The sequence below is a fragment of the Stenella coeruleoalba genome, assembly GCF_951394435.1.
Source record: "Stenella coeruleoalba genome assembly, chromosome: 19".
NCBI classification, from domain to species: Eukaryota; Metazoa; Chordata; class Mammalia; order Artiodactyla; family Delphinidae; genus Stenella; species Stenella coeruleoalba.
This window is the reverse complement of record NC_137165.1, coordinates 45,637,805-45,652,410: the sequence shown is the minus strand read 5'-3', so window position 1 is coordinate 45,652,410 and position 14,606 is coordinate 45,637,805. Positions and strand designations below refer to the sequence as shown.

The following is a 14,606-nucleotide window of genomic DNA, read 5'->3' as shown; positions in this document are numbered from 1 at the left end:
TAATATAATAACGAATGAATGAATGAATTTCATGCCTAAATAACAATCACAACCAACCCGTCTAACTTTCTGCTCCTTGTCCCGGCTGCCAAATCCATTTTCCTAAAACGGAGCGCCCACATCTCCTGCCGCCGCGTGTTTGAAACTCCGCAGTGGGAAGGCCAGTGGGGAGGGACACCCGGTCACTCTATTCTCTGACAACACCAGGATGGGGGTCCTCTCGGGGCAAGACACGGGTGACTTCCTAAAGGACCAACGAGGGCGACTGCTACAGCTAATCCTCCCCCGCTGCCCTCACCCCAACCCTCCCTTCCGGCCCCCCTCCAGGAACCATAAACTGGCCCAGGACTTGATCCAGGCCTGCCTGAGCCTTTGATTGGATCGGGCATTTGATTCTCAGAAACTCCACTCCAGCGAGGAGAGTCAGTAATAACAGAAAGTGGCCCTTGGCAGGCGGTAGGGAGAGGGCGTGGGACCGGAAAAGGGAGAAAGTAGTGCTTGCTTTTATAGGCGCTCTTGGAGATGGGTGGGGCTGGACATGCAGCTCAGAACGTCACACGCATGGTCTACATCAAGTCGTAACAAATGGCAAATGCAGGGTCTGAAAGAGGCCCGTGGGGTCGGGAGACGCCACCTTCTCACCTCTCGGCAGATGAGGAAACCGAGGCCCAGAGGGCAAGAGAGCAGGACGCCCAATCGCAGTACCTTTCAAGGCCTCCGTTTCCTCCTCTGTCACATGGATCACTGCGCAAGTCCCCTCCTCACTCAGCTGTCCTAGGTTCTGGGTTCAAATCCACATATCTATACCTGGAGCGCCCGCTATGTGCACGGTATGTCCCAGGCAACGCGGGGAACACGAGGAAACACACAGCACCATCCTAGTTAGAGGACAGTGGGTTTGGACGCAGCAGGACATGAGGGCAAGCGAGCCCTTCAAGTCCAGGTGTCTGGAGGTGGCGGAGAGAGCTGAGTCTTCAGAGTCTGAAGTCACTGAGGATCCGCAGGGGGCAGAGGGTGAGGAATGCGGGTCACAGAAGTGCCTTGGCGGCAGCGGTGGCAGCAAATGAGAAAAGGATAAGGAACTTGGGAGCGGCGGGGAGGCTGAGGCCAATTCTCAGCGGTGGAACCCAGGGGCTTTGCTAAGCAGGGGGCTGCGGGACTCTAGGGAGAGCATTTTCCGCTCAGAGTCGAGGGGCGGGAGGAAGGAAGCTGTTTCTCCAGCGGCCAATGGAAGCAGAGATGAAGCCCAGCCTTGGCCGAGCCGGAAACGCTCAGGCGAGAGGCAAGGGAACCAGGCATTTTGAGAACTGCCTCTGTGTGCTTCGCATGCACGGTCTCCGCGGGCACACGGGAAGCGGCAGAGGGAGCGCAAAGCGCGGAGGCCTGATGCCCCCCACCTCCCAGGAAGGTCCCCTCCAGCCTCACCCAGCCCCCTAGCCTCGCTCCACTCACTTGGGGAGCCTCAGGTGGCAATGCAGGGAGTGGGAGTGGCCCCCACTAGGACCTCGGTAGGGTCCTCAGCAAGGACAAAGATGACCCCTTGTATCTGGATGGCAACCACACCGACACCACAACACCAGGCACCCAGTTGTGGGCCACGATGCCCTTGTTCAGGGAGTGAATGAATGAATGAGGCCAGGGAGGGAACTGTGCATCGAAAACCAACTGCACGTCATTCATTCATTTGTTCAACAAATATTCCCTGAGATTCTCACAGGTGGCGGCAGGGTGCCAGGCACAGAGGGTGTGAGGATGAGCCACCCAGATACAACCCAGCCCCTGTCACCATACGGGCTGGCGGGAGCCAGGCTCTGCGTGGAACATACGGAGACGATAACGGAATCCCTGACCTCGTGGAGCTGCCCGTAGTCTCTGGTCTTTGTTTTTGTCTACCTAGCAAGCTTCCCACCCTCTTCCCCTTATTATTTATCAAGTATTTTCCTGCATCTCTAGCTATGTGAGTGGGCACGAGGCTCACTACTGGCCAATAATCATGTCCATCCCCCTGGCTACAGTGACTGGCACTTAAACAGGGCTGATCGGAGTCCTCTCCTGGAGCCCTGACGTCTCCTCTCTCTGTTCACGTGGCTAAACTGGGGCTGCCAACGGCCACGTTTCCTACCATGAGGAAAAGATCTTTCTGTTGTAAGCAAGGAAGGAGATAATATGGAAAGAGACGCAGAGCTGAGAGATGGAAGGAGAGGAAGTGAGTCCTGGTGGTGCAGAATGTCCAGCCCCAGCCCTGGGTCCCTGCGGCTCTTCCTCCGCACTGTGCATCACTCAGAATCATTTGCAGCCACATCCCTTTCTTTTTTTTTTGCTGAGCTGGTTTGCATCACGCTTTTGTCCTTGTAACCAAAGAATCCTGATAAACACACAACCCTAGGTCCATGGACCAGTCTGGAACACTGGTCCATGCTCCTTACGCCCCTGGAGGCATTGTTCCAGAGTCCCCTCTGACCGTTAGACCAATGATGAGCTTCTTGGGCCGGTGGCTGCCTCTGGGCCACGTCAGAGGAGGTGCTTGGAGGCTGGACCCACCGCATCCTCTCCATCGCGTCTCCGGCGGCTCCCCCAGAGACTTTCTCATTCATGACAATGACAAGCATTTACGAAACACTGAACTAGATACTATAGGGAAATTAAGGATGTGGCTTCTGCCCTCAAGATGTTTACAGTGAAGCTGGAGATGCAGAACTCACAAAGCAATCCATGAAAAAGTTACAAGCAACACATCAACAAGTGTGCAAAACAGTCAGATCTAATTTATACCACATGGTTGGGGGTAAATGGATAGAATGGATTTCCCAGGTAACTGAAGGAATCTTTCTGGTGTGGAATCCATACTTCCTTGCTTCTCAGACATCCAGGGCATCACCCTGGAAATTTATTCCCGTGCTCAGAGGTAACTGGGTTTTAAAGATATCTGCCCTACACTGAGTAAGCCCACCTCCTGCCTCCGGGTTGAGGGTCACCGTGGCCTCCTTTCCTTTCCCGTCTGCTGTAAGGTACACACAATGTGCCGGTCCTGAGGCTGAGTGCAGAGGCTCACAACTGTCTGTTTCTCAGCAGCAAACCTCTCAGCTGTCCCTGCAGCTTCCCGGACTCAGCCCAGCAGCAGAGGCAGCCAGAGGTCTGACCTCCGATGAGACGGCTGTTCCCCATCACAAGCTGAAGACATCACGCTGAAGGAAGCGGAGGGGAGGTTCACTCGAGCACAGTGCCTGGCACACAGCAGGCTCTCCACAAATATCTACTGAACGAGGGACACATCAAACAAAACCCTGAAAGGCGCAAGCAGAGACAAGGACACGGAGGGTGTTCCAAGTTCGGGGAATGGCAGAATCAAAGACTGGGGACCCAGCAAACAGCCTGGCTCAGCTCCTAGAGAGCTGGGGACCAGGGACCAGCTGGCGAGCCTGGGGGGAGCTGACCATATTTGGTCCCAGAGGGCGCAGCAGGGTGGCCTCCAGCCGCTGAGTCTCTCCCCGCACCACCCGCCCCCCTCCCCGGCCATCTCCCCCTTTGGCACCCCTCCCCAGGCCACGCAGAGGCCAGGGGTCATCCCAGGGAGAGCCACAGCCGCCCGCAGGGCTGCCAGCCAAAAGGAGCAGCTGTTTTCAATGAGCCACTTGGCCCTGAGGCCAGGCCTGGAAATGTCCGAGTCAGCAGAAGCTGCCAGTTCCGCCCTGCAGAGGGGCCAACCCTGGGGACCAGGCGTCCCACCCTGCGCCACCCTCTGCTAGAGGCTGTGTCCATGTCCCTGCACGCACACTGGACCTGGGGGGGGTGGCGCGGCAGGGCATTCCTTCCATGGAGGTCAGGGGAGTCACACGCCTTCGAGGTCCAATACTCTGCCCAACCGTGCAGCACCGCCACCAAAATCCTGAGCTAGTGTGGGCTTCCCCCTCTACCGCCCACCCTCCAGGCTCTTCCTACTCTCCGGCCTCCTCCCCAGCAGCCCTTCCACTCCAGCCAGACCAAACTGCTGGTCCATTACAGAGCATGGGACAAAACCGAACACACACAGCCCCGAGGAGGCTCCGCGGCTGCCCCACGCACGCTTGTGTGCAGTGTCTCTCTCAATCTCTCCAGCAGCCAACCTCCTCTAGAGACGCTCTTTTCCCCCCTTAAAATGTCTGTATTGCACGATGTGATATGCTGTGTCTTAAGATGTTAAAGCAAACTCTGGCAGAGAATGGGTTAAGAGATGGGCTTGTCACCTAATACATGCAAGAGGATGGTGTGAAGGGGGGATGGGAATTCCGGTAAATTCGGAAAGGCAGCTTTCACCCTCCCACGGCTCTGCCTGGGTCCCCCAGGCGGTGCCGGCTGAGGGGAGCTGGCCCCTGGGGCTCTCGGAGACGCAAATCCTCACCCGCCCTGACCTTCACCCCGTGGCGATTTAAGAGTGTTTGATCTCATGCCCTGCTGTCTTTTGTCTTCTCAGACTAAAGCATCACGATATTTTCGGCCTGTCCCTTCCCAGGCCCCATCTTGTACGAAGGCTAGGAAGGGCGGGGGATGCCGAGCCCCATATCGCCTCTAACCTCTGGGGGGACCCTGCACCCCTCTGCTCACGGGCAGCTCCCGCAGCCTCGCTCCCCTGCCTGGTCCCCACGTCTCTTTCTCTACTAGAGCATCCCAGGGGCGGGCCCACCTTGACCCCATCCTCCCTCACGCCCGCCTCCAGGACCCGAGGTGCTGGGCCCAGCCCGTCCTCGGAGTTCCGGGTCTTCGTGGCCGGTGCGCGCCCCCACCTAGGCCGTGCGCCCTCCTTCCGCGATGCGCTCCCATCTCCGCGGCGCGGCGCGGCCCGGGGCCTTTGGGCGCAGACCCCTCCCCCAGCCCCGCCGCGGCCACGAGGTCCGCCAGGCTCCCCAGCCCAGCTCTGCGAACCCCAGGTCGGCGGCCTCCGGCGCCGTCTGTTAGCCCGCAGCCAAAATAAACAGCCCAAAGCCACTTCCTTCCCCGGGGGGCAACTTTCACAACAACGGCCGGCTCCGGTCGTGGCGGGAAGTGGCCTTCTGGGCCAGGACAATCCAACCTCACTGACCAGCCAGCGAAGGGCAGGATCCAGGACCCGCGGCTGGGGCCGGGCCCAGCTCCGCATTCGACCCTGGAAGGGAGCGCGCGTGGGTGGGGTCGTAGCCGTCCCGGCGCAGAAATCACGCGCCCGCCGCCCGCGCCGGCCTCCGCGGAGCCACACTTGTTTTACTTCTCCGTGGGAGTCGTCAGCAGATTATTTCATAAAAGCACGGATAGGAGAGCCCCAGCCCCAGCGCTGCATTAGATGCTTCATACCTCTGATTTAGGATGAGTAAATGAATGAGTGAAAGGATTTATAATAAAGGAGACACCGGGACAAACAGAGAGAGCGACTTTTAAAAAATTTAGTTTGGGGAATTCCCTGGCGGCCCAGTGGTTAGGCCTCCTCGCTTTCACTGCGGGGGCGGGGGGAGGGTTGGTTCAACTGGCCAAACAAAAAAAAAATTAGCTTTGCCAAAGTGGCTGCAGAAGTGGGGGGGGGGCAGTAACTTAAAGCTAAAATACTAGAAGCCCCCCCCCGCCCCCCTACTGCTTACTGCAGAGTCAACAGAAAGGAAGAAAAAATCTCCTTTAGGCCTTTCTGTATTTTCCACAGTGAAGATTTTTTTCAAACAAAGAAAGAGAAACGTGTGGGGAATTAAACTAAAATCTAATGATTTGTTTGTGAGAAACTGAGGTTTCAAATATAAACCATTGGATTCGCAAGAACTATTTTATGAACAATTTTTCGTTTTTCTTTTGGCTGCGTTGGGTCTTCGTTGCTGCGTGCGGGCTTTCTCTAGTTGCGGCGAGTGGGCTTGTCACTGCGGTGGTTTCTCTTGTTGTGGAGCACGGGCTCTAGGTGCGTGGGCTTCAGTAGTTGTGGCTCACGGGCTCTAGAGCACAGGCTCAGTAGTTGTGGCGCACGAGCTTAGTTGCTCTGCAGCATGTGGGACCAGGGCTCGAACCCGTGTCCCCTGCATTGGCAGGCAGATTCTTAGCCACTGCGCCACCAGGGAAGCCCAACAATTTCTAACTAACGGTCTTTCACATAACATAGAAAAAAGGGTAGGATCCCTCCCCCCCATTCACACAACACAATGAGTTCCTCATTGGCTAAGTGCCCCTTGAGGGCTCAGGTTCTATCCTCCGCCTCTCCATGTCCCCAGCGTTTGCCTGCCATAGTCTGGACTCACAAATGTCGAATGACAGAATGAATATGAACTGGAGGGTCTTAGAATTCATCTTGTCAGTCCTTTAGAATTTGGAAACCGAAACACAGAAAGGTTAAGTGACTTGTCCAAGGACATTCAACTGGAACCATGACCTTTCCATTAGGACTAAACCTTATTCAAGTCCTGAACCGCATCACACCAGTATCTGCTTATATAAGTTGACCATATCATTTATTGTCTCATGTTGAGAATGAGAAGGGGAGTTACTAATAATTACAGCACTACAACAAGCTTGAGCCAGGGCTGTCCCAGGCAAACTAGGACATATGGTCACCCTGCACTTATGGAAAGAGACCACAAATAATGATACAAGTTAATGTTTACCATACACTTGGCTAGGTACCCGGCACCGGCTTCCCAGGCTTTCTCGTTAATCCTCACAGCAATGCTCAGAAATAGGTAAAATTCCTATCTCCATTTGACAGATAAGGAAACAGGTATTAAATAACTGAGAGATCAATTCTCTTGATAACACAGTTAATAAGGGGCAGAGCAGAGACGGGAGACCAGGAAGACTGGTCAGTTCCAAACAACTATTCCAGGCACTTGAAACTGATAAACCACAACCAAGGTGCATTTGGCCGTCACGGTAAGTGACAGAAAAGTGAGCGAGCATTGAAAACTGGAGGGATTTCACATAAAAATCTGCATTTCCAGCTCTCTCAGGAACATTGGGAGGCCTGACAGTGCTGAGCCAGTGTGCCTGTAAGGCGCCAGTCACAGTTTCTGGGTGGAGCTGCCCACCTGACAGGGGGCTCACCGGTTTGCCACAGTCCCCACCCACCCCTTTTGCACCCCAGCCCCCACTCCAACACTGAAGTGGAAGGAGAATGGCCATATGTTATCATGTTGGCACTACTGTTTTTATCAGAGTGCAGAAACATTCTTCAATATCCTGGTCTCGAATGACCAGAGGGTTGTGCCTATTTCAAAACCGAAAAAAAAAAAAAAGTGTGTTGGGGGGTCCCCTCTAAATTAGGCTCCACTGCCCAGCAACCATAATGTCCCTGTGACTCGCTGCATTCCTTTCTCGAGACGTGTCTGAAACACAGCACAATATGATTCTGAGAACTCCTGACACGATTCACCACAAGCTTTTGCTCCACTCGCTGGCAGTTCCGTGACCTTCTGATGTGGCAACATTCAAGGACTTGTTTGGTTCTCGAAGCAAGGCACGGATGGCACTCTTTTTAAAGTTGTGATGAGAAAAACAACTCCTTGGAGTTGCTGCCTCGGCACTTTACCGTATGACAAACCTGCTCACACCCAGAGTCTGGACATTTAGATAAGGGTCTGAGTTTGGGATTCCCACCCGAAGCTCCTGCTTTGCTTTTTGGGGGGGCACCTTTTAAAATAACCACTTAAGAGTTGAGCCCTCGGAGCTTCCCTGGTGACGCAGTGGTTGAGAGTTCGCCTGCCGATGCAGGGGACACGGGTTCGTGCCCCGGTCCGGCTGGGCCCGTGAGCCATGGCCGCTGAGCCTGCGCGTCTGGAGCCTGTGCTCCGCAACGGGAGAGGCCACAACAGTGAGAGGCCCGTCTACTGCAAAAAAAAAAAAAAAAAAAAGTTGACCCCTTGAAAAATTAGTGACGGAGTAGGCGGGGGGGATGTGTGGTTGACGAGCCAGTGCGAGTGTGCCGATTCCAGTGGCCGGCAGCGGATGGAGCGGTGGGGGAGAGGGCACGATGGGCAATGCCAGAGAGTGGCGCTGCGTGGAAAGTGACCCCGGGTCTTCACCGAGCTCATTAAAGCATTCAGTTGCTGAGGAGCCCAAGTAGAAGAAATACGGAGTTTAGAGCCTGAGAATTTTGATAAATCCGGTTCATGGGTTGATTTTTCTTTTTTTAATTTTCTTTTTGGCTGCATTGAGTCTTCGTTGCTGTGCACGGGCTTTCTCTAGTTGGGGCAAGCGGGGGCTACTCTTCGTTGTGGTGCGCGGGCTTCTCATTGCAGTGGCTTCTCTTGTTGCGGAGCACGGGTTCCAGGCGCACGGGCTCAGTAGATGCGGCACGTGGGCTCAGTAGTTGTGGCTCACGGGCTCTAGAGCGCAGGCTCAGTAGTTCTGGCGCACGCGCTTAGTTGCTCTGCAGCATGTGGGATCTTCCGGGACCAGGGCTCGAACCTGTGCCCTGCATTGGCAGGTGGATTCTTAACCACTGTGCCACCAGGGAAGCCCTGATTTTTCTTTTCAAGTGGCAGCCAGGAGAAGAACCAGCAGGCTCTGGGGCTCAGGACTCCAGACTTGACATGATATTTTTTGCCAAGCGGGTAATTAATAATGCTTGTGCTACTCCAGCCACAGTAAGTGTGTTATTGAACTGTACCCATCAGGATGTCCATTTAGGAGAGACATTATCAGGGTTTAAAGAATTTTCACAAAGTTTTGATGCAGCTGTGAAAGGTTTGGCACTGAGTAATTCGGATGTGATTCGACAAGTACACAACAGTTTCGCCAGACAGCAGATGTTTGAATTTGATGCATAGACATCAGAAAGAGAAGATGCTTTTCACTTTGTCAGTTATGTTCCTAGTAATGTAAGGCTGTAGGAATTAGATGGATTAAGAGAAGGACCCACTGATTTAGGTGTATGTCATCAAGATGATTGGATCAGCGCAGTGAGGCCCGTCATAGAAAAAAGGATACAAAAGTACAGTGAAGGTGAAATTCAATTTAATGGCCATTGTGTCTGACAGAAAAATGATATATGAAGAGAAGATAGAAGAATTACAAAGACAACTTGCTGAGGAGGAACCCATGGATACAGATCAGGGTAATAACATGTTAAGTGCTATTCAGTCAGAGGCTGCCAGAAATCAGGTGCTTATTGAAGAAGTACAGAAATTAAAAAGATATAAGATTGAAAACATCAGAAGGAAGCATAATTATCTGCCATTCATTATGGAATTCTTAAAGACTTTAGCAGAACACCAGCAGTTAATACCACTAGTAGAAAAGGCAAAAGAAAAACAGAATGCAAAGAAAGCACAGGAAACCAAATGCAGAAGATGCTTTGGGATGTGTACACATTTCTGCTTCTGCACTTACTTTCGAGGAAACCATTAAGTATAAAGAACTTTGAGCAACACCCTAACTGACTCAGCGCACGTTTGACAATAGTCCCAGTTGGTCTCACCTTCAATGCGTGGATTCATAACCTCTCCCTGCCTGCATCATGTGCATGTGGTGCATATTAAATAAAAGTGGTGTTCAGAAAAAAAAGAAAACAATTACTGACCTCTGCCCCAACCACCTGGTAAGCACGAGGTGCCTGCTACCCTGCTCTCTCTGTCCTGCCCATTGATGACCTGGGACTGAGGGCTGCCCTCCCCCTGGCCCATTGTGCCACCAACCCCCCGCCCCTCACCCTGTTTCTGGGATGTATAAGTAACAAACTTCCTCTCTGTTGGTTTACTGAAATTGTCCCTTCAACCAAAACAATCCCAGGGTTTTCACTTCCCCAAAGTGGGAGCTCGGATGCCGAGGAAGTACCTGCCGACCCCAATCCATGTAGGTGGCTTGTGCCTCCTCTAACCTGCATATTCTTCTTCTTCTTTTTTTTTTTATTAAATAATTTATTTATTTTTGGGTCTTCGTTGCTGCGTTGGGTCTTCGTTGCTGCGTTGGGTCTTCGTTGCTGCGCATGGGCTTTTCTTTAGTTGCGGCAAGCGGGGGCTACTCTTCATTGCAGTGTGCTTCTCTTGTTGCAAGCATGGACTCTAGGCACACAGGCTTCAGTAGTTGTGGCACACAGGCTCAGTAGTTGTGGCACACAGGCTCAGTAGTTGTGGCTCATGGGCTTAGTTGCTCCGTGGCATGTGGGATCTTCCCAGACCAGGGCTCGAACCCACGTCCCCTGCATTGGCAGGCGAATTCTTAACCACTGCGCCACCAGGGAAGTCCTAACCTGTATATTCTTAATTGAACACACCAGCTCTGGCTTCTCAACACAAAAGTTAAATGAACTTAGAATCTTTTTTGCTTGGGAAACTTTAGGATCTCCCTAAGACTATATGCCAAAGATTAAACACTTGCTGACTTCTGCAATGACAAACCAATGGAACCTTCCTTACCCACACCTTCTTTGGAAGCACGGTGGAGGGCTTAGGAGGGTGACTCTGGAATCTGGACCCACCCAGGTACAAATCTCTTCTTGGGCCCTGGGGCCAGCTGCCTCCCTTCTGCAAGCCTCACTTTGGGGAAGACACCAATATGACCAATCTCATGAGTTTCTGGGAAGATTAAGGAAGAAAATGCTTAAAGATGCTTTGTACCTTTAGCATTTGGTAATGGAAGGCCATTATTTTTTGTTTGTTTGTTTTAAATATTTATTCATTTTGGCTGCGTCGGGTCTTAGTTAGGGCACGCGGGATCTTTCGTTGCAACGTGGGCTTCTCTCTAGTTGTGGTGCACAGGCTCCAGAGTGCGTGGGCTCTGTAGTTATGGCACCTGGGCTCTCTTAGTTGCCCCGTGGCATGTGGGATCTTAGTTCCCCGACCAGAGATTGAACCCACGTGCCCTGCAATGGAAGGCAGATTCTTAACCACTGGACCACCAGGGGAGTCCCCATTATTGTTTTTTAACATTGAAGAGCCTCTGCCCAGATCAGGGCTGTGAGCTCAAGAGTCTGTTTCACAGCAGAGAGCCTGGGAACCAGGCATAGCAGATGCTGCAATCCGGATAAGAGGAAGTGATAAAGAGTAAATAAAGCCAAGGACTTGAGTGTTTAAGCTGCTCTTCAGAAGAATTAAAAGAAAAATAAATCCACGGTCCAGATGCAGAGTCCTCCCGCAATTCCCATGGGTGGGTCCCTGGCAACTATCATTTGTTTCTAACTTCTGAGCTTTTGGACCCTCCTCAGGTGCACCTGGAAGGGAGATGCAAGAAGAGGCCATGGACAGTGTGACAGGGGAAAGGGGGGTACTTCTGGGGAGGTCAGGGCAGCATGGGGTATGCTGCTCTCCCCGCCACATTCTGGTTCTGCAGAAATCAAGTCCAAGGGCAGTCTTAAAGGGAAAATGAGGTCACAAAACAACGCAGCTGGAAGGGAGTGTGGAAGGAGGTGGCGAGGGCCCACTCCGCTTGTGGTGGCAGATGCTGGGGCAGGAGGAGGTGGACAGAGTCTGCGTGGGCCCCTCGCTGGGACTCAGGCAGTCGCATGGCAGTGGGGCTCCAAGAATGGGAGGAGGCAAGGGTTGGAGCAGCACAGGCTGAGAATCTAGTCTAGGAGTTCAGGTTCTGATTCTGCCATCACAATGTAAATGACCTTAGGGTATTCGGTTTTCTTACCTGTGAACCGAATTCAAAAATACCCTTGCTTGGGCTTCCCTGGTGGCACAGTGGTTGAGAGTCAGCCTGCCGATGCAGGGGACACAGGTTCGTGCCCCGGTCCGGGAAGATCCCACATGCCGCGGAGCGGCTGGGCCCGTGAGCCATGGCCGCTGAGCCTGCGCGTCCGGAGCCTGTGCTCCGCAACGGGAGAGGCCACAGCAGTGAGAGGCCCGCGTACCGCAAACAAACAAACAAACAAACAAAACAAGCCTCCTTGCCTCTCCACAGTGTCCTGGGGAGATCTACAGGGAGAGTTCTATGGGGATGTTGACATGATTCTTTTAGGGTCTCTCTCCCCCATTAAATGGTTCCTTCAGAGCAGAAGCATGTCTCATCCATTTATCTCCCCAGTTCAGGGCATACAACAGGTGCTCAATACATGTGTGTTTTGAAATTTGTTAAAATTTGCCTTATAGCACAACATGGTCAGTTTAAAAAATGTTCCAAGTGTGCTTGAAAATAATTTGTAATCTAAAGTTTTGGAGCATAGTGACTATATATCTGCTTGTTGAATCAAATTTGCTGCTCACGTTATTTAAGTTTTTTATATCCTTACTAATTTTTTTGGGGGGGGGGTCTACTGGTTCTGAAAGAGGTATCCTCTATCAGTGAATGATAGCAGTATGTTAAATCTCCTATTATGATAGTGAATTTGTCTATTTTTTCCTTGTAGCTCTGTTGCTCTATATAATTTGAAGTTAAGTGCATACAAAATTTAAAACTTCCTGGTAAATTGGATTTGTTGATATGAAGTGCCCTTGTTTATTTCTAGTAACGCTTTCGCTTTCAAGTCTACTGTATCTGTTATTATACAATTTCCCTTTGGTTTATATTTGCACAGTATATCTTTCCCAATTCTTTTACTTTCAAACTTTTTGTACCATTATGTTTTATTTTTTTAATAAATTGTTAAAAATTAATTAATTAATTTTAAAAAATAACTGAAAAAGTTAAAAAAGAAAACTAAGAAGCAAATTCAGTGGAATGCATAAGAGGTGTTCCTTGGGAGAATGCTTTAGGTCTCAGTTCATTTCTTCATAAGATGAACGTTCCCACCAAAAGCATCAGAGTAAACATCATGTCTCATCACTCCTTTCCACTGTTCATACAGCATGCATGTAGGTATAATGCTGATTAATGCAAAAAAATTACAATATTCAGTGACTTTGAATAAGCAGTGGAGGAAGCAAACATTTACTAGATTCCATGAATAAAAACCTCTCTGATAAAGCTTATGTGGGAGGATAATGGCTCCAGCTACCTTAGCAAAGGAGGCAGAGTCCCCTTTCCTATGAATAGCTGGGCTCAGGTGTGATGTTGGGAACAACGCAAGGCAAATAAACAGCAACTGAGAAAAAAACAAAAACAAAAACACATGTGTGTTGAACTGAGCTGGACCAGGGGAGGTGGAAAGGCAAGCTGTCCTATGTCCTATAGGCAAGGGTTTAACATCCTCTGAATTGCATCCTCCTTTAAAAGCAGATCACGTATGGACAATGAATAGAAGAGGATAAGGGAGACATGAAATTATTTATTGTGCCAGGAGGTTGGGATTATGTGTAACTTTCTCTTATATTATTATAATGTTTCTAGAGTAAATAAAACTGAGGGAAGCGAGACACGGGGCATCTTAAGGTCTTTGAAGGAACCAAAGCTCTCTGCATTTCCCACAGAACCCGACTCCTTGCTCAGCATTCAGTGAGTTTGACTTGCTTTGCCCTGGAAGCTACAAAGGGTCAGATATATACACAAGACCCATCATCACCACCACTGTGACATCACTCAGACCTCCAATGACACAACAGACTTGACCTACAAAGGAATGTCTGCGAGGGTCCCCCAAACCCTTCTCTCTCTCCACCCTTTCACACCCTTTTCCTGATTTCTTCAGTATATTTTTAGGACCATATTTTAAAAAGTACTGCTCCCACAACCATCACAGTTCCTCCCTCTCTGATATTCATTAAAAATCAACAGCATGGTTAAGAGAGCTTGGGCTCTGGGTTCAAGGCTGGGTTTGAATTCCTGCTCTTGAACTAGTCATTTGACCTCTTCATCCTTCAGTGACCTCATCTGTTCAGTGGAGGAAATACTCCTGCTTACGGCACAGAACAAGTACTGAGCACCTCGTATGTGCCAGGAGCTGTGCTGGTGCTGACCCCTGAGTGGTTGGCAGAACTGGTTGAGACCACAGATGGAACGACTCACCACACTGCCCCACACCAGTGAGCTCATGGGGACAGCAGCCCCGGGGGCAACCCTTCTGGAGGAGAATACAGCACCACGCGTCAAAAGCCTTCAAAAACACAGACCTTTGACCCAGAGTTCACTTCTTATGAATTTAACTTAAAGAAATAATTAAGAATCTATGCAAAGATTTTGCTACACAGCATTATTTACAACAACAATGACTGGGGGAAGATTAATGTCCAACAATATGGCACTGACTGTGTCAACTGAAATACACTCACACAATGGGATACTATGCAGACAACAGTATCAATTTATAAGAGTATTTCGACATGAATAGAGGTTCACACTGTAACTGATTTTAAAAAACTGGATGTATAATATGACCTTATTTTTATTTTCTTTTAAATCAAGTAAAGTCTGAAAAGACCTTTGTGCATTCTTGTTATTAAACGTGGGTGTCCAGATCGCCAGGGGTGCTTGTTTACAGAGCAAGTGCCCAGGCCCTACAGCAGACCTACTGAATTAGAATCTCAAGATGAAGGAATATCTGGATTGTAAACAAGGTTCCCAGGCGATTCTGAGGCTCACCAGAGTTTCAGAAACACTGTACATGCCTAAGTGTTAACAGTGGTTATCACTGACTTGTGGGATACCTGGTGATTTTTATTTTCTTCTCTTTGTATTTTCTACAATTTACATGTTTGGAAATTAAAAAGAGATATGACCTGAATGTCCAACAAGGGGTAGTTACGGGACATCGGTACAACGGAATCTTACGCAGCCATGGAAGCATTGGGTGGAAATACACTGATGATATGCTG

General features: G+C 50.5%; 1 protein-coding gene and 1 pseudogene across 3 annotated transcripts in view; one reads left to right on the top strand and one right to left on the bottom strand.

Moving 5' to 3' along the window:
- The window catches only part of MRC2 (mannose receptor C-type 2), a 55,619-nt gene that overhangs the window by 25,742 nt on the left and 15,271 nt on the right, over positions 1-14,606 (bottom strand). The window lies entirely within an intron of this gene.
- Positions 7,949-9,327, top strand: LOC307177370 (ubiquitin carboxyl-terminal hydrolase isozyme L5-like; annotated as a pseudogene). The gene is made up of 2 exons: positions 7,949-8,083; positions 8,437-9,327. The product of its transcript is annotated as a ubiquitin carboxyl-terminal hydrolase isozyme L5-like (transcript).